Here is a 27,692-nt window from a genome sequence, read left to right as displayed (position 1 = left end):
GCAGCCTATATTGTGCCACACGTTTTGTTCTTTCTGCGGGTTCCCAGGCATTAAGAAGCAACTGTACTGTTCAAAACCCCCGAACCCCAAGTAAGAGTCTATCAGTTTTAAGAGGTTAAAAAAACTTGAGAAATGTTGGTGTTATCCCATTGTATGCTGTGGTTTTACACAGTTTGATCATAAATTTGAAATCAAGTGTGAAGTATGTTTCATTTAAAAGGAAGCTGATTATGCCTTTAACGGTTAGAATGAAACTTACAAAATATGATCGCAGGTTATTAACCAGGTTCCTTTCTCAGCTTTGGAGGCTAAGTGTTAAAAGCTTTTAAAAATTGACCACTGAAGACTGAAATTAGGATACATTGTAGACAAAGAGAGAGTCACTTGCTGTCTTACTAGCTGTAAAGATTGAAGAGGATGGTGGTGTATAAGACTGATACTTTCCTTCTTTAGGATAAGAAATCTGAAATGAATTGTGTAATTATGAGGAAAAAGTTAGAAGAGTTGTACTTTTAACAATGATAATTGAGATCTGAAAAAAAAAGTAGAAAGTCGTATTCCAAGTGTTTTTAATTACTACATTCTTAAACCTATTTTGGTGATTATTAGTAAGATGTAAATGGGCGTATTTACAGAGTGGAACCTGGCAGTTTGATTTCTTAAAAAAACTTGGTAAGTCTGTATTTTACCTGATTTCCTTGTCTTCTCGATTGTTAATCCTTTAAGCATGTTAAAATAAATAAGATGTGAATAACTTGGTCATGATTTAAATGATGTTCTTTGTGAACATGTCTCATGTTATAGAGTCCTCTTTTATAAAATCAGTATTTAAAAGACTCAGCAAATCTTTATCAAATAAAATCTTAGCTACATTTCCATCGTGTCGCATCACATTTCAGTGGCCTAGTACGTGGCATAATAGAATTTAATTTTCCTCAAAGATTGAGAAAGAGGAACTCAACTTCCTACGGACCTTTGCAGATGTTTGAACACTGATTTTCAGTGTAGGATCCTTGTCTAAACATTTCAGCTCACCCTTTCTGTGACTTCTCTTTACTGTTAGTTTTTATGTCCTTATGTGTTTTTACTTGCTAAGGGATGTGCACAGGATCTTCTGTCATCTGAAATAACGTATTCAATTTATCACAGAATTCCTTTCTTTCATAATGTAGGGAAGTGGCAAAGGAGGCTTGTCTAAATGCAGTGATCTTGATAATTAATGCCATAAAATAGATTAAAATGCTGTATTCCAGGTATTCATTTCCTTAAAAGGGCCACCAGAACAGCGTTGCTAAGCACCCGTCACTATTGCAAGTAACAGAAAATGACCCAAATTAAAGAACCTGTTCTAAGCTGTATTCTTGCTTTTTCTAAAGTGTACTTCAAAAGGTTTAACCAGACTCATTCAATTAGTGGAGGAAAAAAGATCTATTTTCAGTTCTGATCAGCAATTAAGAGATTGGGCTTTGGAACATCAGCCCCTTTATAATTTATTTTATCTTCTAAACTTTAAACAATTGTGGATAAAGGTTTTTAACAAACCACCTTTCTGACAATCTAAACCTAAATGCTAAATGTAGGGCAGTATATTTGTTTTAAATTTTTGTCTAACAGTAGTTTTTATTAACTTTTCCCTCTTTTTATAAAAGTTTAAATTTTACACTAATATAGTATACTACTGCTTTACTCCGAATTTCTTACTCTTTGTGCAAATATGTATATGCACACACGCATACATGAGTACATACCTGTGTTGTTTAAAGTATAAGTGGAATTATTTGATCTTATCCTAGATATGAGTGCTTTCGCACCAAACACTTGAGAAATAAAATATTTAGATGTCATGCATTTGGTACCATGAAGGAGACAAGAGTGATACGTCAAAGTGAGAACGTAAGTAAATAAATCAGGGACAGTAGGATTTTTTTTTAAGCATAATGTTAGCTGTACCCTTCTGGGTTAGACCACAGCTTCTACACAGTTAGAGCTAAGCCACAACTATTGAAGTGTTTAATGAGTTAGATCTTCCAGTGACCTGGTTCTTAGCTGATCCAATAGCAATCATAATACAAGTTGACGAACTTCCCCAAAAGGATTTGATGGATAAGGGCTGTTAGAGGAATGGGAGAGATGAGCCAGGAGTTCCCAAATGTTTAGATTAGGGTTATCAGCAAGTTTTTTGCTCTCACATTGATTTGAACAAATCCAAAGCATATAAACGTAGACATTAAATTATCAATCTTAAGTGATTATATATAAAATGATTCCATATCCTCAAATATCGAATATTTTAAAGCCAAAATGACACTTGATTCTGTCTTCTAAAAGAGACGTTTTACAGTAAATACTCATGGTAATTTAGTTTTATCAGCTTGCTTGGCATTACAGATTTCTGTAGTAATATATAATATAAACTAGATGAGATTTGTATGACTTTTGTTGTAGTTTTGTCTAAAATGAAAATTTATTATAATATTTATGTCTAAGGCCTTTCAACTTGAAGTCTCAGTTTAGATATTTGGTAGGTAGTATTTGTTTTTTGACATGTCAAAATTGATTTTCCCCTGTAGAGATCAACATTTTGATGTGTTGAAATGATTAGATTATGTATATTTCTAGCAAACTTTGAAATGGTATATATTTTAATATTTAAAAGAAACCACTTGTTTGAAAATTAGTGTTTATATGTTGGTTTTAGTTAGAAACCTACCTGCTTAGTTACCAATCCTGTATGTGTAAGTTTTGAATTATCTACTCTTACTTTTTTAGTACAAAAGGGTGAAAACAGTGACATCTTTGGTATCACAGAAACAGTTTATGCATGGATATTACTGATGGGAAATTCATTTCCCAAGGGAAGAATAATAATTGAAAAGTGTACACAAATATTTGAGGGCTTATCACACTTAGATAATAGTTGAGTTTGGGAAACCGCATGCTCTGCTATTTTTAAAAGTTTCCCTGTTAATTATTATTCCCCTCTCTTAAAATTAAATAGTTTCACATAAAAGTCTTGTTTTGTACATTTAGAAGGCAGGATGTATTATAGAGTATTCCAAAATGACTAACAAAAACTGATGTAGAGCAGTGATTGCGTTTTTTCTATTCAGACATCTTGACCTGAAGTTTTCAAAAATTAAAATAACGTGTGGGCGTTTCCATGACAGTTTGTCATGTTAGTTCCAGCACAGCCCGTCTTTTCCATAATCGTAAACTTTCCGGCTGGGAGAGAGGGAACCTGCTGTCTTGAGACCTGTAGGATGGAGCCTGGAACTCTTTTCAAGCTTTTTATTTGAAATAAAGCAAAACTACCGTATATGACAAACGTAACACTGCTAACCTTTTCTAATTATTTAACCATTATTTCGTTTTACCTCCTGCTTAAAAGTTGTACATTAGTGGAGTTGACACCTGGCAGTGTTCTTAAAAGTTTATTTGTCTTTCAATTCTTGTAGTAGTAGAGGTAGTACCATCTCCTTAATTATCTTTGTTCAGGGAAATGCTGAAAGGCCAGGGTAGTTAAACAAGGCCATTTGGATTTGTGAGGTCGAAGTCAGATGCAAGGAAAGCGGCTAAATGCATTATCATCTTATTGAGTCCACCATCAGTAGAGTGACCTTGATGGAGGGAGAAAGAGCCATCAGCTTTTTTATGACAGCCACCCCTGCTTGTTTTATCACTGACACATCATCACATCCCACTTTTCCTATTTCCTTCTTTGTGTTTTCAAATATTGTTTCATCATAGGCAGTCTGAGGGAAGGGGAATATTAAAAATTCACTTCTTTTTTATTGATAGTAGATTTTCCTTCATATGTTCATTTCATCCGTTGATAGGTATGGAGATATTCCTTCATTAAAAATTAAAGTGATCGGGCTGACTGACCATTCTGTATTTGCTTTTAAGGATCTTTTAATGGTGACGATTAGTCTCTTTGCAAAGAAGCTGCCATTCTGCTACTTTAAAACTGTTTCTCAGCTATTAAAAGGAGAGACTTGCCAACCTCAATTTTAGCAGTGGGAATCGTGTTTGTTTTAACAAGTGCCGAAGTATGTGGACTTGACCCGTCTCCAGGTTTTAGTAGTTCTGTTGCTGCAGTTCTGGACTCATCACTTCCCTTAAAAAAGGCAAAGACAAACCGGAAGATGTATAGTTTAGATTTGTTCACTTTATGGCCAAGATTTTCCTTGTGATGTCTTTTATGTCAACTCCATTAAAATGGAATTCTAGCATCAATATTTGAACAAGTATTGTTCACTAATAGGAAGAGTTTTATTAAATGCAGTACAAGATCTAACATTTCTGGAAATGCCAGTTAAAGCAATTAAGTGCAGCATACAAGATTGTTTTCCTAGGCAAAGCCCTCAAACATACCGATTGGAGTTCATGCTTTACTTTTTGCTGTTTATTAAGTTAATCAGAACTAGGTATAAATCTTATCATAAAGAAGAAAAAGGTGGACCCATTAGCAAAATTCCTAGAATACTATTTCAAAGTTGATTAGAGGTATCACCCTACCATCACGCTATGAATTATGTGACACTAAAAATCACGAAAAATAGTACCATCAGGCAAGTCACATTTTCTTGATCGCAAAGGATTATGTCTTTAAGGATTTTTTTAATTTTGAAAACAAACATGCTGAATTGAAATATGTTTAAAATGAACACCTCCCCCCACCCCAACCTTCTCTTTACGCTGATCTCACAGTCAGGACCTGAATTCAGGCTTCTTTCCTCTCATGTGTAGACTTTTTCATTAGGCTTCTAACCTGGTTTCCCTGCCTTCTCTCTTTTAATCCAAGCTCCACACTATGATCAGAGTTGTCAGTTTGAATCATACTTCCCAGCCTGGTGCATCCCTGCCTAAAAATCTTTGTTATGCCCTTCAGATTGGATCCAAATTTCCTTAGTATGTTTTATCAGGCCTTTCTCCTCATCCCTCCCTTTGTCTTTTCCACTTGTACCTTTCCATCCACGCTTCAACATTTTCACTTGGTCAGTGCCACTCACACCTTTTCCTACCTTCTCATGGATCTTTCAAGGTCCTGCTTGCTGGGCGTGTCTTCTCTGAAGCCTTTGCTCTTTGCCCCAGGTAGAGCTGGCTACTGCTTGTAGATTTCCGTGGCTCCTGGGACAGGTTTCTGCTACATCATACACATCATGCTGTAACTGTTTATTTACAGTTCTCTCTCCTCCACTAGGGGCACATGTTCTTTCAAGTCACAACAATGTCTCACTCATCGATACCCACCTGCAGCTGGAAGCTGAGAAAGCAGTAGTTATTCAATTAATGTTGTTGAATGCTTATTGAACGAGTATTTTAAATACAACTTCACTTCTTGGTAATGGAAGGTTATCATTATGCGCATCAATTATCTTGTTCTCTGTAATGATAATGATTTTGTCTGAAGTTGTTGAGGGTTAAGTATCCAGTCTAAAGCCCCACATGACAATGTTTACTATTACCTTTAGCTATCATTTTTGAGTCCTTAATCTATGCAAAATGCTTTGTACATATCATTTCATTTTATTCTCACAAAATCCCTCTTAGAAGGGATTTCTGCATTGTGCTGATGGGCAGATTCTTACATAGAAAAGTTAAATAAATTCAGCATTACACAGGTCAAACATGGTAAAACAGAGATCTGAACGTAAGACTGTGTGATCTCTGTGACTGCAGACCTAGTCTAGATATTACACTGCTGAGAATTTTTGATGACCTGTGTGGTTCAAGTCTAATTTTTTGGATAGGTTTTTCATTTTCTTCTCTTGTCATGCTGTCAGCTTTTGCTTCTTGTGGCTTGGCTGGTAAAGAACTCGCCTGCAGTGCAGGAGATCTGGGTTCAATCCCTGGATTAGGAAGATCCCCCGGAGAAGAGATCGGCTACCCACTTCAATATTCTGGCGTGGAGAGTTCCATGGACTGTATGTATAGTCAGTGGGGTCACAAAGAGTCAGACATGACTGAGTGACTTTCACTTTCACTCTGTTTGTCAAGAAACAGCCAAAGTTATTCTGTTGTTATAATTTTTGCATAAAATAGCAATGGAAAGGTTCTGAGCCAAGACTATTCTCAGAGCTAATTTTATTAGCTTTATGAGTTTTGGCCTTTCAGAAGCCTTTTTGGTCTAATACCTCCATTTCTCTTCATTTCTGGTCAGATGAGAATTTGGGGTAGCTAAATTCCAATTAGGTATTAGGTGTGTGAGTGAAACAGAATATTAATTTCCATGGTTAAGGACTTTTAAAAGAAGCCAGTAGTTCAATGAATCAACACTAAATTAGAGGAAGGAAAAAATTTCGCTAACATTTCATGCATGGATACATGTGGAACTTAAACACACTGGTAAAATATTTGTGATTCTGATTTTTTAAACTGGTATACATATCTAGTGGCACTCTCTTTTGGATGGTAAAGCAAGGAAGATATATTCTTTGGAGTATATATTTGGAGCAATAGCTAGTACACACTTCAATGTTTTTGTTACCGAAAAGTTAACAGGTCAGGCATGCCAGAAGGACCAAAAAGAGACTCCATCTTTCTACTCTTTCACCCCATCTTAATCGACCTTAAGAACAACAACAAAAAAACCTTATAAAATTAAAACAAAAGAATTTTACTAACTCCTCCTGTGAAATTGAACAGAATTCGAAATTTTGGGAACTGAAGAGAATCTTCAAGATTACCTAATCCGGACTACATATTTTATAAATGGAGAAGCAAGTCTGATATTTGATTTCTTGTGTACTTTGTCCTCGTCTCTGTGCTAAACCTTTTCTGTGGATGTTCTTTTTATCTCACTTGTAGAATGAGAGTTAAACGCTCTTACAAGCTCCATTTCAAAGAGGGGAAACTTGAGGCCTAGAGGAGTTACGTGCATTGCTAGCCCCTGATGCTGGGAAAGATTAAAGGCAAAAGGAGAAGAGGGCAGCAGAGGATGAAATGGTTAGGTTGCATCTCCAACTCAGTGGACATGAACTTGAGCAAACTTTGGGAGACAGTGGAGAACAGGGAAGCCTGGTGTGCTGCGGTCCTTGGGGCCACAAAGGGTCGGACACAGCATAGTAACTGAACAGCAATGACAGATGTGGTGCACGTGCCTACAAGGAGCTCCTGCTCTCCCTTGAGGATGATCACCCATCCCTCCATTAGAAGGAACTGGAACCCAGAATCCCTCCAGTCCACTCTGGCATTAAGAGAAATTGTTACAACACCTCAGAACACCTGAAATATAGCAGATGGCTTATGAAGTATTAATATTCTTGCAGGCTCAGTCCCTCAATTGTGTCTGACTCTTTAGACCCTATGGACTGTAGCCCACCAGGTTCCTCTGTCCATGGGATTTTCCAGGCAAGAGGACTGGAGTGGGATGCCATTTCCTTCTCCAGGGGATCTTAGTGACCCAGGGTTTAACCCATATCTCCTGCATTGGCAGGCAAATTCTTTATCAGTGAGACACCAGGAAAGCCCCAATAAATATTCTTACTCCCTATTTTATAGATGAGAAAATTGAGGCTTAGAGAGATTAAGTGATTTGCATAAGGTTATTCAGCTACTGAAGAACAAAGGCAGGTTGCTCCTAATCTCAAATTTTATATCATCTTTTATTACAGAATTCTGCCTTCACTTTAAATGACAAGTTAGATTTTGTTATGACTTTGGTCCTAACTGTGCTTTATATGTAGGTTCTTTTACTGTTACAGAATAGAATTTTGCCACTGTACAACGGTTCCTAAATATGGTCACCATTGAATGTTACTATTTCCATATCTGTTCAAGGCAAATAATGTAATTTATCAGTAAGTACTTATTGAGAGAGTATGTGAATATGTGTTTAGTGTTGTACTGTTTTTAATCTTCCTTAGGTTTTTTTTTTTAGTGAACCATGATAATAGATGATCATCTGTGATATAGGTAATGTTCACACCTTGGTTAATATCCAGCAATGATTAGCATCATTGATTAGAAAATTAGTAGATTATGCCTTTATTGACACTTCTACTGCCCATTTAATGGTGTGTTTGTTTAATTGATGACTAATGCCTTTACTATTAAAGGCTATTAACACATCAAAATGGTAATTATTGAATCTGGCAAAATGATAAATTATGTTTGTGTTGGTTAATTTGTGCCCAAGGCTACTCTGGGTTTTATTTTTATTTTTTTCTTTTCCTTCTTATTTTTTTAAGTTTTGATCTGCTAAGAACTTCTGCTTAAGAAGTCAGATAAATTAGCATTGAAACCGTTATCTGGTGGTGTGACCTTGGAAAAGTTGTGAAAAGAGGGAAATAAACCAGATCAGGGGCTTCAAGCAGTGTGGATTGTTGTAGAGGCCCTGTAGAATTTCTTCAGTTGATTCAAAATTCTTTAAAAAAAAAAAAAAAAGACTACAAATGGTAATAAAACACAGCATGTACAGTGAAATATACAATAAATATTTGCATTATGTGCTCATGAAGTAGCTTATTTTCATATATTTGTCCTGCTTCCAGGTGAATATTTGCATTTCTGTGAGGGTGTCATTGGTGAGGGAAGTTGGGCCTTTATGGTGGCTTTTTGTTTATTTGACTTGCCTAAGGAATAGGAAGAGAAAATAATCCTTGCAGAGCTAATCTGGGAAAGGAGGATCCTTTCTCACCAGCTTCCAGGGAAACGGTGGACGTCCTGTGGCACATGTATGCTTTCTACACCTGTCTCTGGTGGTAATAGAGATTCTGAAAATGAAGGTGGTTGTGCTCATTATGAATAGATGATTACTGTTCTCAAGTTTCATCATAGTACCGTGACCAAAACTTTTTTGGCGCTATTCTTGAAATTGAGTTTGTTTGCAAGGCACAGACAAAAATAGTTCTTGTTATACAGGCATGTCTCATTTGACCAAATACCAGCTTAGCTAGTTTGATTGTTTACCTTTATTCACGGGCTTGACAAACCAAAGTTTGTCTGTTTCATAATATTAGATTTCAGAAAGAGAATATTTACTACAAATAAATATATTCCATGAGGCCTTTTCAAAGGAGCAATATCAACGTTATATTGAGAAATGATTGCACTCGCTGGAAAAGGTGGTAAAGCCTGCGGTGGCCTGTAGAAGGCAATGAATTCTAGTATTTTTTAAGATTTGAGTGGCATTACATTCAAGATAAAGAACTGAACCTTTTAATGAGCAGAACAATTAAATCTAGAAATTGAGAAACTAAAACTTTATAGTTGTTTCTAATGTATAATTGTTTACTTTAAACAGTTCTTAGACTTTTTTAAACTACTGAGGCCCATAAGTATGTGATAATATGTTTGATTTCTTTAAAGTATATTTAAATTTCATGCATATTATATCTCATACAGAAAGTTAAACTCAATCTTTACTTTTATGCTCCCAGTTGGAAATAGGGACTCAAGGTGCCAGGTCTTTCATAAACTGAAAAAAAATTATTTACTTTCATGCTCAGATATTAGTATAAACACCTGGTTTATTTAAATGCTGATTTGTAATATTTATTTATTTCAGTATGCCTCGGTTTCTCAAGACTAGGCATTAGAATTGTAAATGTACAATATCTTTTCACCTCAGTAAAGGCAGAACAGGGATACAGTTAATGTTAAAGATTTTTACAATATATCTATGGAGAAAGTAAGTTGGTCATATCTTTTCATATAAAAAGCATCTACTTGTATATATTTTATAAAATGCTTCTCCAGCCCCTATTTCTGAGAATATCTCAATTAACAATAACAAGATATCTACCTCTAAGTGCCTAGGGTGCAGTTTAAACTCTAATGAGATGCCTCAATGGAAGGAGACCACTTGAAGATTTTATTAATCTCTGCAGTGTGGAAATGGAAACACTCTGAAACAGAGATAACTAGTTCTAAGGTCTGATAAAACCATCGTGACCCTAGTACAGAGGACCTTAAAGCTGAGTAAAGTTAAATTTGAGACAAATATTGAATGAGTTCTCTGTTCTTAAATTCACCAAGAGTAAAATTCTGTATATATTAAACTGTTCCATTTAGGAGAATTCTTCTGTTACACATGTTTTTTGAGAGTTTGGTCACTCATAACCCAATTAAAGACAGTATCTGAGAGTCTGATGCACATTGTCAAAATATACATCAGCCATGAAAATCAGCCTGCTTTTACTTTAGGCTAAACTATTTGAGGTTGCAAGCTGAAATACACAGTAAAACCCCGAAGTTCTGTGCCTGAGAAGGACGTATATCAAATAAACATCAGTGGTTGCTTAGGGGCCGGAGGAAGGGAGACAGAGGAGAAGGATGGGAGGAGTGAGTGAGGGGTTTGTAGCTACCTCTGTTACGTTTTATTTCTTCAAGATAAAGATGAGATCTAAAACTAACAGCCTTTTGTGATATTCTTCTAACATGCTGTTTACGATACAACACCAAACCCCCTTCAATATAAGGGGAGACTCATCCTGTATATTTTTATTAAATTGTTAATTAATGTTAACCTGGTTTTTTTTTAATTGACTTTTTTTTTAAAACCCAGTTATCACTGACTTTATTGTACCCTGTCCTGATTGCTGTAGCAAATTACTTTCTCTGTCTATAAAATTAGAAATCAATACATGGTATTTAACTATAACACATTTTGGGAATTTACATGGTTTCCTAAGGAAAATCAGTTCATCAGTTTAAAAAAGTCAGTTTACTCAGCATTTATTGAAAACCTACTGTGTACCACCTGGTATGGTCTTTACCATCCTGTTCATAAATCATATAACTTTGAGCCCATTTAGTCTGATTTCTTTCCATGTAGGTATATACTCAATCAGTAATTGTAAAGTGCTGATTCCATAAGCCAGATATTTTGGGGGGCTCTCATACAAATATGATTGCACTCAATCGTATTTGATAGTGTAACTTCTCACTAGCCTCCCTGGCTGTAACTTTCCTCTTCAGTCCCCCAAAAGCAAATCATCTTTCTTGGGGATCTCCTTGATCTTATTTCTCTCCTACTCAGAAAATCATAGTGTTGTATCAAGAAAATATTTGAGCCTGATGGAAGGAATGACGGAGAGAAGACATTCCAGGCTGAAGAAGGCGGGTGGGCAGAGCTGTAAAAGTTGGAATGTGTGATGTATATTTGAGAAAATAATAACTTACTTGGAACATGAAGTTCATGAAAGAGACATTTGGAAGATAAGGCTAGAGAAGTTGGTTGAAGCCAGGACATGGAGGACCTAGTATCCTAGAGGAAAGGGTTTATTTCAATATTCATTTGGGATCCATTGGGAATTTGGCATAGAACACCTGTGACAGAATATTTGGGAGATCTCTCTGGTGGATAAATTGTAAAAGGGAGGTAGTAGAAAGAAAGAAACCAACCATGAACTTTTCCTGTTGCTGTTTTTAATTCTTGATGTCATCTTAAATTTTTCATTTTATCAATATAAGCTTCAAAAAAGCAGGAGCTTCTGTTGAAATTGGTATTCTCGAGTGAGAACAGTGCCTGGCACTTGGTGGTGCTCAGTGAATACTTGTCAAATTGAATAAATGAGAACACCAAGATCCAAAAAGATTAAGTGACTTGTTTGCATTTACACAGATAATCAATCGTGACAGACCCGGAAGTGAAAATTGCAGCTGATTTCCAGATTGGTGTTCTTTTGACTGTGAGATGTGAAGGTGTCCTACAGGTGATTTCCACCAGCATACCTTCTTCTTTCCTCCTTGTCTACTCCTTTCTTCCAGCAAATGGTTGCAGAGTATCTCATCTCTTCCATACCTATTACAACCTTCACAGAGCTCTTAATATGTTGCTTTCATCAGATATAATTGGTTAAGTTATTTATTCTACTGCTTTTTTATTTTGGATGGTAAACTCAAGGTCGGATACCCATGTCTTCTGTTCAGGGTTTTGTTTTTCCTTGTTTTATTTTCCAGCAGCCCTCTTCTCCCAGAACACTTGTACTCAGAACACTTTTTTCTGATCTTGGAAGCTTGATGACTGACTACCCAACCTTCACATCTGTCTTTTAGTGCAAGTTATTGAAAAGTTACAAGCATATAGTTGAAATTATTTTTGTCATATTGGAAAAGGGCCATTTAAAATTTACTGGATATTTTGTAATAGTTGAAACAAGTAGTGAAATGAAACTTTTAAGGATTTTCTTGCTCTCCACTCAAAGCCATGCTGCTGCTGCGAAGTCACTTCAGTCGTGTCTGACTCTGTGCGACCCCATAGACAGAAGCCCACCAGGCCCCCCGTCCCTGGGATTCTCCAGGCAAGAACACTGGAGTGGGTTGCCATTTCCTTCTCCAAGGCATGAAAGTGAAAAGTGAAAGTGAAGTCGCTCAGTCGTGTCCGACTCTTTGAGACCCCATGGACTGCAGCCTACCAGGCTCCTCCGTCCATGGGATTTTCCAGGCGAGAGTACTGGAGTGGGGTGCCATTGCCTTCTCCGGTACTCAAAGCCATAGTCTTGTGAATTTAAATAACTAGTTTATCATTTTGCAACTTGAAAAAATTCACAGATATTCTGTCTGATTCTGTGAGACCACCTGATTCTGTGAGACCACCTTGAAATAAGATGCCCCCAAAAGAGAATTATTGTATAAAACCATTGTAAAGACTAATGAAAAGGCCCACTAAAATTACTGCCTGACTTTTACTCAGTAATATTGAAAAGTCATTGCCTTTGTAGTCAATGTATTGCTTTATTTTAGTAGAATAGTATAATTGGTGAAGTACTTTAGTCTAAGTATCTTTTACTTGTGTAAGTACTTTGCTATAATGTCTTTCCCTGAAAAAAAGTGTTACTCATTAAGTGTAGTAGAGGCTCTTACTATGATTAGTAAAATGTTAAGGGATAAATGTTCTTAAATAGACCAAGAAATTGCTGCACTGTTATAAACATATATAATTGTCAGTGAATCATTAACCTTTAGATATAGAGATGTTTCCCTCACAGTTGAGAGGAAAGAAGGTAGAAATACTGTACTCGTGAAATGTGAGTTTCTCCAAAATGTGAAATATTCATTATGATTCAAAGACATTCTGAAATTATGTAACTTTCCAGATTTAAAACTTTCTGGAGAAAATTTAACAATTCACTTCAAAAACGAATTAAAAGTACTAAAATATGAACCAGGCTTATGCTGAATATGGCAGTAATATGTAGTTCATATGGCAGTAATATGTAGGCAGAGTATTAATGTAGAATTTTTAAAGTTGAAAAAATTCCAGAGTAAATTCACTCAGGCTTTTTATGCTACTGAAAGGTGATTTTAGGGGAAATGTGTGCTTTGAGACAGGTTTTGTGAGAGAACTGTAAGTCTACATGGTATTTATTAGTTGTTATCTTATAATCTTATTACCTTGTAACCACTTAATGTTATTTTGCATGTAAATAAGATTAATATATTTGTATTTTTGTTTGTTGATGTAGCTTTTTCAATATGCTTCTCCTCCTCTCATTGCTCAATATTACCTGCCTGAATGTGTTGATTCTTTTGATGCTTACTCTCTGAATTAACTAGATTTCAGTCTTTGAAAGTCCTTTGACAGATTTTAGTGACAGACTTTCTGAGATAATGTCACTGAGGTTTTTTTGGAGGTTGGGGCAGGGGAAGGGCATATTGATTCATAACTCTAAGGAGAGTTGAGTAAAACGATCTACATAAGCCATTAAAGTTATTTTATAATAATTGTCTTTCTTAAGGAAAGAGCTTGAGCAGAGTGAAATAAATTTCTCTGTGGTTTTATACAAATTACTAAAGTAAGACACTAAAATGTTTTGGGGGCAAATGAATATTTGCTGAAATCTTAGAGAATGGGACATTACTCTTCTGGCTTTTTAATTGTAACAGTACTCTGCTAGAGTATTCAGCTTAATTTACTAAATATGTATTTAGTAAATACATATGTATCTAGTAAAAACTCTGTGTTTGACATCAGTGATTTATTAATGTAAGATGCAAGAGGCTCACTAATAATAAATATGCAGGATGGAAAGAATATAAATAAAACAGTAAGTAGTTCTTGTAACATTTTAGTACTTATAACTCTTCAATAAATATTGACCAGTTCCTTTTAAAATAATTTTTTTTTAGTTTTAAATTTTTTGTTTCTCATATAGAGGCCAAAGTTAGATACAGGTCTCAATCTGTATTAAACTTTACCAAACAGAGACAAAGCTAAATCATTGCTGAAGGTTGGATCCAAAATATAATACTGTTTTTGAGTAGTTGTATTAGGCTGCTGGGCTGATGGCTTAGTTCATATTTTAATGTAAATCACTAAAGAAGATATCAAAACAAAGCACTAGCCCAAGAAAGAAGTAATTTTTCATTCAGTTCCGTTCAGTCACTCAGTCATGTCCGACTCTTTGCGACCCCATGAATCGCAGCATGCCAGGCCTCCCTGTCCATCACCAACTCCCGGAGTCCACCCAAACCATGTCCCTCGAGTCGGTGATGCCATCCAACCATCTCTTCCTCTGTTGTCCCCTTCTCCTCCTGCCCGCAATCCTTCCCAGCATCAGGGTCTTTTCCAATGAGTCAACTCTTCACATGAGGGGGCCAAAGTATTGGAGTTTCAGCTTCAACATCAGTCCTTCCAATGAACACCCAGGACTGATCTCCTTTAGGATGGACTGGTTGGATCTCCTTGCAGTCCAAGGGACTCTCAAGAGTCTTCTCCAACACCACAGTTCAAAAGCATCAATTCTTTGGTGCTCAGCTTTCTTCACCGTCCAACTCTCACATCCATACATGACCACTGGAAAAACCATAGCCTTGACTAGACGGACCTTTGTTGGCAAAGTAATGTCTCTGCTTTTAAATATGCTATCTAGGTTGGTCATAACCTTCCTTCCAAGGAGTAAGCATCTTTCAATTTCATGGCTGCAATCACCATCAGCAGTGATTTTGGAGCCCAAAAAAATAAAGTCTGACACTGTTTCCACTGTTTCCCCATCTATTTCCCATGAAGTGATTGGACCAGATGCCATGATCATAGTTTTCTGAACGTTGAGCTTTAAGCAACTTTTTCACTCTCCTCTTTCACTTTCATCAAGAGGCTCTTTAGTTCTTCTTCACTTTCTGCCATAAGGGTGGTGTCATCTGCATATCTGAGGTTATTGATATTTCTCCCGGCAATCTTGATTCCAGCTTGTGTTTCTTCCAGCCTAGTGTTTCTCATGATGTACTCTGCATATAAGTTAAATAAGCAAGGTGACAATATACAGCCTTGACGTACTCCTTTTCCTATTTGGAATCAGTCTGTTGTTCCAAATTCTTCATTAGCTGTGTTTTTAAGCATTTGAGGATGAATTAATTTCCTAGGGCTACTATGAAAAGTTATTGCAGACTGAGTGGCTGAAAACAACAGGAATGTATTGTCTCATAATTTTGGAGGCTAGAAGTCCTAAATAAAAATGTGGGCAAGCCATACTTCATCTATCGGCACCAACGGCAGGTGCTTCTGTGTCTCTTCCAGCTTCTGGTGGCCCAGACATCCTTTGGCTGGTGCCCGATCCTCTCATCTCATCTTCACCCGGCAGTCTTTCCTCTATATCTCTGATATCGTTTCCTCATCTTATTATTTATGGTTCTTATATAAGGGCATCAATCATTGAATTTAGGCCCACCCTAATCCAGTATGACCTCATATTAAGTAATTTTATCTGCAAAGACCTAATTTCCAAATAAGGTCACATTCTGAGGTTCCAGGTAGACATGAATTTTGAAGGCTATTTAACCCACTACAGAGGAAAAGGAAGAGTAGCGTAGAAGGAGGTAAAAAATGATTTTCTTCACTGTTCTCAGCTTTTTGCTTTCCCATTCCTTCATGGGTTTGGGTGAGTTAGAATGGAGTGCTCATATCTTCACACTCTGATTCCTTGAAGATATCTTATCTGCCAAAACTGATTGATACTTCTTTTCTCCTGAGTCTTACATTACTGGAAATGCCAGTGAGAGAGCCCTGAAATTTTGAATGTTTGCTATTCAGTCATAAGGGAAAATCAGAATTTAGTTTTTATACTTCTGTTTTTATTTTCAGAATTTTAAAAACTAGAAAGAAACGGCAACAACAAAATGATTATGACTGCCATGATATAGGTATAGCACTCTGGGGTTGTAGTTACAAACTTTATACTTGTAAATTAAGTGTCCTACAAGATCCTGTAGTCATTGGCTGATAAGCTTTATGTGGGTATGGTCTGTTGCCTCTCAATTTCCCTATACATTTTAAACTTAGAAGCTATTTTTTAATGAGAAAAGAAGCAATTTGATAAATGAACTTTATGATTCTCAAAAAGCTTATTTGTAATTTTTTTAAAAAATTACCCTTGACTTTCAATTTAAGTTGCCAAATTGAAATATCCATGCATATCAGAAAATAGTTTCTAAAAATCAACTTTTTTTTAATAAACATGTGAAATACCACTCTGTAAGAATGAATGGATATCTAGGTCAGGAGTTTCTAGAGGTTTGTCTTCATCTTTCAAGACAATAAGTGATGCACTGAAGTATGAAGTATTAAATTCCCAAGGAGTGATGGATGAGATCCTTTCCTGAGAGCAGCTATTGGTTAATTAGATATGGGAACGGTCTTTTCTGGGTGGTGCAGGTAGGCTGCAGACAAGGGGAAAACCTCAGCGCTCACACAGTACATGACTCTTCATTCTGCTTTGGGTCAACCCTGCAGGAAGAGATTTTCTATGTGGGATGTAATACTACAAAATAGTTTAAACCTGTCTCCTGAGCATCTACCTTGTAAATGTTTAATCTTCTGATTAGAATGTGAGGACGGTTTGTGCCTTTGTGGGTTTAGGGGCTAGAGAATGGTTGTTGTTATTCAGTCGCTCAGTCGTGTCTGCCTCTTTGTGACCCCGTGGACTGCAGCACACCAGGCTCCCTGTCCTTCGGGATCTTCCCGAGTTTACTGAGATTCATGTCCACTGAGTCGGTGACCCCATCCAACCGTCTCATCCTCTGCTGCCCACTTCTTCTGCCCTCAACCTTTCCCGGCATCAGGGTGTTTTCCAGTGAGTCGGCTCTTCATGCCAGGTGGCCAAAGTACTGGAGCTTCAGCTTCAGCATCAGTCCTTCCAGTGACTATTGAGGGTTGATTTCTTTCAGGATTGACTGGTTTCATCTCCTGGCAGTCCAAAGGATTCTCAAGAGTCTTCTCCAGCACCACAGTTCAAAAACATCCATTCTTTGGTGCTCAGCCTTCTTTATGGACCATCTCTCACATGGGAAGGGGTTCTAAATCTGGGACTTTCTACCAGTTATATATTTTACAGGGTTTATAGGTGGGGGTCTTCTCCTCAGGGGTTTCCCTGGAGGCTCAGATGGTAAAAAAAATCTGCCTGCAATGCAGAAGACTCAGGTTCCATCCCTGGGTCAGGAAGATCGCATGGAGAAGGAAATGGCAACCCACTCCAGTATTCGTGCCTGGGAAATCCCATGGACAGAGGAGCCTGGCGGGCTGTAGTCCATGGAGTCACAAAGAGTCAGACATGACTAAGTGACTTTCAGTTATTCTTACTCAGATTTCTCAGTCAGACATAAGAGAAAATCCACTTATATTTTTGGATCATCATCCAGGCTTCTCTTCAACTGGTGGGATATTTTTGCCACATGAAAGCAGGCGTCTCACCCACCACCCTTCTGAGTACATGTTCTCCCTCATGTCATTTATCCACAGTTTCAGTCCAGGGCCTGGTTAGAGGAGGGGGATATATGTTAAATTACGGACGTTTCCTTCTTTTCTTGTTTACATGCCATTCACAATTAGAATGGATTTCAATTAAAAATATGCATTTTGAACAAATATCTGCTAGATCTTCCAAAAAGAGTATATTTTTATTATATGAAAGTTTATCTGAATCTTATCACAGAATATTTTTCCATGCAAAATATTCTAAAAATGACCAGCCTGGGAGAATTCAGGTTGGTTGCTCCTTCCTCACCTCTGGCCACTGTTTGCTTCCTCTGTTCTGTGAATTTATACCATTTTCACATGAAATGAGCTTGAAGTATGCTGCTTTCTAAGGAAAACAGAGAGACCCAAGCCTTAGCTCTGGAATTCCTCAGATCACCCAGGAGGAAGAAGACGGGTTTAAATTCCTAATACTATTCATAATCATTAAATTTATTAAAAATTTATTTAAAAAATGTTGGCTAGTTTAAAAATATTTTCAGGGACTTCCCTGATGGTCCAGTAGTTAAGACTCCTTGCTTCTAATGCAGAGGGCTTGAGTTTGATCCCTGGTCAGGGAACTAGATCGTGCAACTAAAGATCCTGCTTGCCCCAATTACAACCTGGAGCAGTCAAATAAATCAAACTAAAATAAAAATAAATAAAATATTTTAAGCTCAGATGTAACAGATACAAGGCATACAAATGCTGCATGGTCATCTATTAATTAAATACCTAGTTTCTCTTACTTGTTTTGAAAACACCAGTTACTTTGTTCACTTGTTTTCCTACAGAATTTAGGCCCCCAGTGTATTTGACAGTAGTCAGATTTCTGCATTATCTGGGGCTGTGGAGCATAATGACACAGCCTACTTACTGCTTTGGGTGTCAGAGATGTGGGTGCCACTCTTTGATATGCTGCCAACCACCTGACTTGGGTTGGGTAATAAAATCCTGATAAGGACGCCAAGACTTGAAATTCTCTGAAATTCTTTCATCGTATTTTTTTAAACTGACACATAACATCTCTCTTTTCAATTGTACATCATCATTGACCAGAACTGTGTTTTCTGTCTATACCTACATGGAAATCTTCCTGATAAAACAAACATTCCTTTTTTATGATCAGCTTTTTTAGTTATCTTGATTTATGAATAAATAACCCACTTGACATATTATTTTTTGTAGATCCCCTTTCAATACTTTATTAAGCTCTGTACCCTCAAGTTCTTTAATTATGTCCCAGGGCCTTTGCATGCTAAGTCACTCAGTCATGTCCAACTCTTTGAGACCCCATGGACTCTGTAGCCTGCCAGGCTCCTCTGTCTATGGGATTCTCCATGCAAGAATACTGGAGTGGGTTGCCATTTCCTTCTCCAGGGGATCTTTCCAACCCAGGGATCGAACCTGCGTCTCTTCTGTCTCTTGCATTGGCAAGTGGGCTGTTTACCACTAGTGTCACCTGGGAAAGGTAAATTGGAAAAAAAAAAAAAAAAATCGTGTGTGTGTGTGTTTTAATTAGCCTGTTAACAGTTTTTTCTTCTCTGTTTCCAGTAATAGTAGTCACTAATTTATCTTAGTTTAAAACTATTGGCCAATTATTTTGAGGTTAAAAAGAGTAATATCAATATGGATGTCTCCGGTAAGTGATTTAAAACAAAGATCAGTATATCAATGATGATGAGAAGATTTTAGTAATCTTTGATGTAGCTAAAAGAGCCATCAACTGATTTTTAACAGTTTATGTTTATCTTTACAAATCTCTAATGGAAGCACTGTTTCTAATAAGTAATTTTTATTCTTGAATATTGTTGATAAGCATCTGAGTGTCTGCATAAATGGATTGTCAAAACCAGAATAAAGAAACAAGCTGACATTTGATATCTCTCTTTTGTTTAGTATTAAGCTCAACTACCATATGCCCTAGTTTCATAATTTTACAGTAGTAAAATAAAGCTAAAGCCTTACTTGCCACATTTTCAGTTCACCTAATTCACATTTCATATGGTAAAGTTCAAAAGAATTTTATAAGTCTAGAGAGTAAATGTCTTGAGAGATCACAAGGAAAGCAAGACCCCAAGAATTTAAGCAATTTGACTGTGTTCGTATGTAAGTATTGGTAGAAAGAGAGTTAGAAGCCAGTGCTGGATTCCTACCCAGTATCCTCTCCATTATACTAATATTTTGTTAAAATAATGACATCTGCTGTGGAGAAAATAAAACAGCTATCTTTTTAGTCTGTGTAATATATATGCAAAATGCTGCTTTATGACATAAATATAAAGGATTGACTTTAGTGTTTTTTCTTCTGTTATGTCAGATATCCCAGAACATTTGGAAGAGTTCCTATAAATTTAAATTTTTTAATTACAAAATATTCACCTGGGACCGGGCCACTTTCAGAAGTGAGTAATAAAATCATAGAGCTGGAAAGCGTCTCAAGTGGCTGCAGATACTAACTTACTCTTGGGTAAGGTCATCGTTAAGAAGTATGGATGTTTTTTATAAGCTGTTAGAACTAGCTTTGTGCTGGATCCCTGAAGTCATTTATATGACGATACCGTGTTAAGTGAGTTTTTATTAACCAATGAGAATAATATGTAAAAGCTGTGTTACAAATTTGGTGATCAAAAGTTGTTTTAAGCAAACAGATAAAGCCCCCTTGCATTTATGTAAATCAGTATTTTAAGAGTCTGCTTGAAACTCAAAAAGCATTTCCTCACCCTGGCTTAGTTTCCCGGTGTAATCCACAAAATTTTGTTGAAGCCACAGTTTAACATGAGAAGAATGATACTCATAACAGTCATTCTCAGTTCTGAACACCAGGAAGACAGCTCTTTGGTTAAGTTTCTGAACTCCGATCTTACTTCCTACACTACTATAGAATAACGTGTATGTATGTGCTCAGGAGCTCAGTCTTGTCCAGCTCTTTGCGACCCTATGGACTGTAGGTCCCCAGGCTCCTCTGTGCTTGGAATTCTCCAGGCAAGAATACTGGAGTGGGTTGTCATGCCCTCCTCCAGGGGATCTTCCCAACCCAGGGATCGAACCCAGGCCTCCCACATTGCAGATAGATTCCTTACCGTCTGAGCCAGCAGGGAAGCTTATGTAATAATGTGTATCGATGATTTCAAAATGGGAAAAGGAAAGGGAACAATAAACCTTACTGGCTGCTGAGAGGAGGGAAAAGGGACCTAGGAAATTGATCCTCAGTTACTGTTTGCCAGAAGTGAAAATAAAATACATTGGTCAGGACCACCATGCTTTGGAGCTTCTGCGAACACCAGGCCGGCGTTTCCCATTAGAGATTTGCTCAGGTGTGTGTAATCCATTATACAGCATGTATTGTCCACTGGAATGGGTCAGTTCTGAGACTTTGTGAAGCTTGCAGGTCATGAGAGAAAAGCAGCATTTCCCATGATCCCCAGCTAAATTGCAACACGTTGTATAGCATGGAAACCTTTCCATTTGAATAAGACAATTACAGGGTTTTAAATAAATTAGATTTGAGACACTGTTTTAAGGAATTATGGTGAAAACTGGTATTGTTTTTCTAGTACAGAAGTCCTCCAGTAACAGAGCTTACCATATCTGTCAATAAGAATAAAATTAACACTTGCCTTGAGTTTCATTTGCATTTGTTTCCCTGACGATTTTGTTGTGGAAATTTTAATGAGCAGTGAAATGACCAAAAGCTGGGCAGCCAGGGGGAAAAAAATAAAGATAATCTAAAACATGCTTAATTATCCTCAGTATAATAAAAACTTCACTAATAGGGATAATGCAAGAACATTCATATTATCTAAAAACATTTTAAAGTAGCCTTCCACATTTACATTTAGGAGAGTAAATGTGCTGCTATTAATATATGTTATATCTATATGATGATCTTTCTCATATACAGAAAAGTGAGTATATTATGATATCATCGAGGGCTCCCCTGGCGGCTCGGTGGTAAAGAAGCTGCCTGCAGCACAGAAGATGTGCGTTCAATCTCTAGGTCAGAACGATCCCCTGGAGAAGGAAATGGCAACCAACTCTGGTATTGGTATTCTTGTCTGGGAAATCCCATGGACAGAGGAGTTCTATAGTCCATGCGGTTGCAGAGTCAGACATGACAGAGCACACATACAAGAAGTAAAATGTATTAATAATTGAAATAGTCATAGATGAATAGATGTTTAAGCAGAACAGTTATCACTTATACAGTGAACTTATTTACAAATTAGAAATAGACTCACAGACATAGAAAACAAACTTATGGTTACCAAAGGGGACTATCACTTTTTTCAATTAAACTTTTTCTAAAAGTTAAAAGAATGCTTCATTTTAACTACTAAAGATCTCCAAGATGAGAGTGGGGAGTGAGGAGTAGATTTCTTGAGTGGACTTTCTAATTTTAGGAATTTCAAGGTACATTTTTTTTTTCTTTTGCTGTGTAGTAAATTATAGAGTAGAAGCTATTACCAAGTTCTCCATTCTGTCTAGCACCTTGAACTTTTCATATTATTCTGCCTAAAAGTAGCTATAACTGCCTTTTTCTTATCCTCAAGTTTCTGTATTTGTGTTGTCTTCTTTCCCCGTTATTAAACTAGCAATACATCTCTGTGCTGTGTGTCTTTTCAAACCTCACCTCCTTATTCTTTTTTCTTTTCTCTCTCTTCTAATTAGCAGTCGCTATTCTAATTAATGCCCCTTTGCTTGTCATTCCTGGACATAATCATGACTGTTATATGCTGCTGATTACAGCTTTGTCCCCATTCCATGTGTGGGTGTTCTGTTCTTAACCAATAATTTGTATACAATTTTTGACTGCAGAATTTATTTTTCTAGGTTTAATCCATTGATATCATATACTTTTTTAACCTGAAGAATATTAGCTTTTTAAGGATTTATTGGGATTTTCTCTGCCTTTTTTAGTGGTCTTTAAACTCTTTGCTTACATTCTCATTAAAAGAATTTTGATAAATGGTGCTCCCTCACACATGTTTAAATTGAAATCTGAACTTTTTCATCACAAGTAAAAATAGTTGCAGAGGATTTATTTCCCATGTATAACAAGTATTGACATTTTGAATAAAACTGTTCAATCACAGTTATTCAAATGTCCGTTAATAACAATAAATTATAAATGTTTGAGTAATTTTATGCTTCTAAGTGTTAGTTGTTCAGTTGTGTACGACTCTTTTGCGATCCCATGGACTGTAGCCTGTCAGAAGTCTCTGTCCATGAAATTCTTCAGGCAGGAATACTGTAGTAGTTTGTCATTTCCTTCTCTGGGGCTCCTGTGGTGGAAATTAAAATTGGACGCCTCGATCCAACGGACCCCCCAGGACATGTTGATTATCCGAGTGTTCTTCTCCTTTGTAAAGAGATTCTGACTGCCAGATTGTTTAATTGTGAGCCATTTGAGGGGCCATTGCACTTCTGATCTTAACATATCTAATATGCTCCCCAAAGATCTTTCCTTCAGAATAGATAATTTTATACTTAAAATCATTTATTTACAAGTTTAAAACTTTCTCACAATTGAATATTTTGCATTATTTCATGTTCTCTTTGAGACTTGTATTTTCATTTCACTTTCCCAAGAGTATTTTGTTTTCATGCAGTTTACCTTTCTTCTTGAAAGTCCTTTTATTCATAGTCATATATAAATAAAAATTTTACTTAAAAAACATTTTCTGTGGCCGCAAGATTCTTAGAGCTATTAACAAAATTTCTGCTCTGAGTTTTTAATGTAGTTATAATAATCAGTACACACTTCATCCAAAACTAAATATGTACATTCTAATAAAAAAATTATTGACCATAAAAAATAAAATTCTATTGGAAACACATATCTTAATGAAATGCAGTGGGGTGGCGCTCGTCACGCCTCACTGAGGAATCATTTGTTCCCTGTTCTTTGCTTTGCTGCCCTGCAGTGTTAGGTTGGGACAGTGCCCCACGGATAGTTCTTTCTTTTTTAGATCGAAAGTCAGAAAGGAAAATCTTCTCTGCAGATACTTCCTCAGGCAAGTCATTATCAAGGCCTAAAATTGATTCCTTTGCATTGTTTCCTTTGCAATTGATTCAGGCATGCATACCCTTTAGAAATATTTTTTTCTTACTCCCAGAATGGTGCGTACCACAAGTTGGAGACCTCTTGTTGAGCACATGACACATTTTTATGATCACACTGCTGCTGCTAGGTCGCTTCAGTCGTGTCCAACTCTGTGCGACCCCACAGATGGCAGCCCACCAGGCTCCCCCATCCCTGGGATTTTCCAGGCAAGAACACTGGAGTGGGTTGCCATTTCCTTCTCCAACGCATGCATGCATGCTAAGTCGCTTCAGTCGTGTCCGACTCTGTGTGACGCTATGGACAGCAGCCCACTAGGCTCCTCTGACCACGGGATTATCTAGGCAAGAATACTGGAGTGGGTTGCCATTTCCTTCTCCATTTATGATCATGAGTATTTCTTCAAAAGAGTATTTTGTCAGTATCAGCATTTGCTCTTATATGTTAACCCAAATTCAAATTTAAATTATTTATAGATGACTGAGTATAATTCATCTGGGGCAGGAACTTGTGTTTTAGAATACCTAGTATTCCTGACTCTTGTCCTTAGACAGTAAACAGACTGTGGAAACCCAAACACCTTCTCTCCCTGTACCCCATTTTCAGACGTTCTCAGGTAAGTTAGGTTGTCCCTGATTGAGGATCACTGATTGAAATCCCCACTATCCTTTCTAAGCCTCTTGGCTTTTTCGTGTATTTTAAGGACCTGTTAAATTTTAAAGACTTGTGTTGTTTCTATTCTTTTTATAATAAGTTTCTTACCATTTTTTAAATATGATAACAGTTCCTGCCTCCTGTATCTTCATTGTAGACTGCAGTCTGAATAGACCCATTTTCATCCACATTAATGCACTTTTATATCATGGCGGTAGTTTAGTTGCTAAGTCGTGTTCGACTCTTGCTACCCCATGGACTGTGGCCCACCCGATTCCTCTGTTCATGGGATTCTCTAGGCAAGAATACTGGGGTAGGTCACCATTTCCTTCTTCAGGAGACCTTCCCAACCCAGGGATTGGACCCATGTCTCCTGCATTGCAGGTGGATTCTTAACCAACTGAGCCACCAGGGTAACCTTTTTGTGTCATAAATACTACCTTATCTCATATTAATATTGTGTCCCCTACTTGCTTTCCAGTCTCACTTTCCCAGTTTATCTGTACCTGTAGCTTTACATTTAATCTTTCCATTGTATCTGCTTCCTGATACTGTTGACCACCCGGTGCATAGTGGGTTGCAGGTCACGTTGTCTCGTTTCTCCTAAACCTACTACCCCCATCTGCACACCTCAGCTCTTCACAAAAGTTGATGTGAGCCATGTTTCATGAGAGTTTCCCTAAATAAGTCCTCTGACTTTGCAGAAATCTCAAGATGGCCAGTGCAGTTTCCTTGGAAGTTTTCTCTTTTCTGGTCACAGTTACTGGAGCCAGCTGGAATTCCTACAGTGCTTTTAGAATGGGATAGATTCCTTTTATAATGTGATGGGTTCCTTATAACGTGCTGTTATCTCCTGGTTTGACATCCTTTGGTCATTTCAGTTCTTATTAGGAGAGGGAGAGGCAGATACCTATGCTTAAGTTACCATTTTATTCCAGAGTTAATTTACAGATTATATTGTTTTGAAAATTGGATCAGTGATTTTCAAATTGTGTAACTACAAAATCCTGGCTCACGGGACTAAGAATATGTTTATCTACTATTTATGTATATTGCTTTTTAAAAACTAGCTCAGTTTTGCTCTGGGGTTCCCTGGTGCCTCAGCTGGTAAAGAATCTGCCTGTAATGTGGGAGACCTGAATTCAATCCCTGAATTGGGAAGATCTCCTGGAGAAGGGAAAGGCTACCCACTCCAGTATTCTGGCCTGGAGAATTTCATGGACTATATAGTCCATGGGGTCACGAAGAGTCAGGCACGACTGAGTAACTTTCACTTCACTAGGAAAGCTTCAATATTCAATGAAATTACTCAACGGAAGTGTTAGAGAACAAATGGTATTTATGATGGAGGGTATGTCCAACATTAGACAGAAATGCCTTAAGTACCAGAGGAAATTTAGAAACTATTTTGCGGTTCTTAAAAAAAAAGATACTTTAGTGCCTTAAATTGTTAGAAACCCTTGCCTGTCTTCTCCATACTTCTTTATTCTGTTCATAAATTCAACTTGTGTAAATGGCAGGTGGTAGCAAGCCCACACTCTGGGATTCATCTTCACTAGTTAATTCATCAGACGTTTTACCTTTTCTGTAGTCACAGATGGTTTTCATATCTGTCTCTATTGAGTCACTCAAATGTGTCCATCTCCATCTTTACTGGATAAATAATAATTCATCATCCCTCAAGTGACTATGATAATTGGATTCCAAAAGAGGATTCAAGATCTGTAGGCACTGTCCTATTCAAAATTTGCACTCTATGTTCCTGTCGCTTCTGTATTTGAATAGATTCCAGCTTAAGTGCAATTCACGGCACAGTTCTTTTTCTTTAAGTTACTTAGAATAGATCTTGTGGGGAAGCCCTAAGTGTAACCTCTTTGCTTTCTAAAAATGGCATTTACCATTTCAGAAAAAGTCCCTGGTGGTATCACTTGACTCATTTCAAAGTGACCTGTTCTTGATTAAGTGAAGTCTCATCTAATAACTGAAACTCCTCAGAGATTTTCAGTGGGTGTTTAAAATGAATACTTTTATCTAAAGCCATTTTAGTCTTTACCAAACCTTTACTTTTCCGATTTAGAAAATAGGTTTATTTCTTTTTTCCATCTCCTTTCAGTAAAAACAAAATAAATGATGTGGCAGTGGTTCGTGGGTATGATTTTAAGTTTATTTGGGCGTGGTGAGGAGGAAAAAAGGGTGAAGAAATAAAGTCTTTAAGAGTGGGTTGCTGATTTCTTTGATGCTGGAAATGTTTATTTTTCAGAATAAATCTTTTTAAGTTAGAAAACGTTGCTTTTTCAGGTGAAGAATGCTACGTTGATCAGGGCATAAAATGTTAGCAGCCCGTTATATTCCTTCAAGATTTTTAAACTACACAAATCGCACGTATGTGTATGTATGTGTATATTTCTATTTAATTTCTTAGGTGTTCACTGTTCTGATTTAAAACTCCAAATGTACCCATGCTTTTAAACAATTCCTCTATCACAACCACAGAAGTGAACTTTTAGGTCTGACACTTCCCAGGATGGAGTGTGTGGACTTGAAGATCAGATGTTTTAAATGTTATAAGAATGTCCTGTTGAAAGGAGAAGCTACAGATACCAGCTCTGCCATCCTCTCCCGGGAGGTCACTAATGACGCTAGTTCTGCTGCTTGCGTGAGTCTTCAGAAAGGTTACTGACGTCCACTTCTTAAAGTTTAAGCTTTCAGACAGACACTCTTTCAAGCCACATTTCTTCAAATATCACATGTATGAGTTCATGAATTTAATTAGTATAAGATTTAAGGGGAAATATATCAGCAAAATTTACTGTGTATATTTTTTATGTTTCTGATTCTGAGGCCCACTGAAGGCCTCTTAGTCTAATTAATCCATCTCCGTGATAGTTTGAACGCTTACTTTTCTTCCTCACTCTTAAATTCTTTAAAATTTGATGCAGACTTGTCTTAGAAAGTGCCGTTAGGGTTGAAGTTAAATTATTTTGCCAAAGTTTATGTAAAGAGAGCAAAATTGTCATTGATGTGTCTTTGTTCTTTCAGGTACTTATTCTTAATTTCTTCTTTTTTTTTTGGGTCATTAGTCTTTCTTTCTGTTCAGTTCAGTTCAGCCGCTCAGTCGTGTCCAACTCTTTGTGACCCCATGGACTGCAGCACGCCAGGCTTCCCTGTCCATCACCAACTCCTGGAGCTTGCTCAAACTCATGTCCATCGAGTTGGTGATGCCATCCACCCTTTCTTTGCTTTCTTTGCTGTCTGGATTTCATTGACAACTGATTTCTGATGTTTCTTCTCAAAGACAAA

The 27,692-nt window shown here is 37.0% G+C and overlaps 1 protein-coding gene across 4 annotated transcripts in view; it reads left to right on the top strand.

Annotated features, from left to right (window-relative positions):
- Positions 1 to 27,692, top strand: part of TENM3 (teneurin transmembrane protein 3) — a 1,016,736-nt gene that overhangs the window by 683,153 nt on the left and 305,891 nt on the right. For 2 of the 4 annotated variants that reach the window (XM_081521963.1, XM_081521960.1), the window contains exon 2: positions 1,794 to 1,893. The exons of the other annotated variants lie outside the window; for them this stretch is intronic. The gene's annotated coding sequence lies outside the window, so the exon portion shown is untranslated. The remainder of the gene's footprint in view (positions 1 to 1,793; positions 1,894 to 27,692) is intronic. 4 annotated transcript variants of the gene reach the window in all.

This window comes from Giraffa tippelskirchi, chromosome 8 (assembly GCF_054371585.1).
Source record: "Giraffa tippelskirchi isolate mGirTip1 chromosome 8, T2T-mGirTip1v1.2.pri, whole genome shotgun sequence".
Taxonomy (NCBI): Eukaryota; Metazoa; Chordata; class Mammalia; order Artiodactyla; family Giraffidae; genus Giraffa; species Giraffa tippelskirchi.
This window is presented reverse-complemented; position numbering and strand designations above follow the sequence as displayed.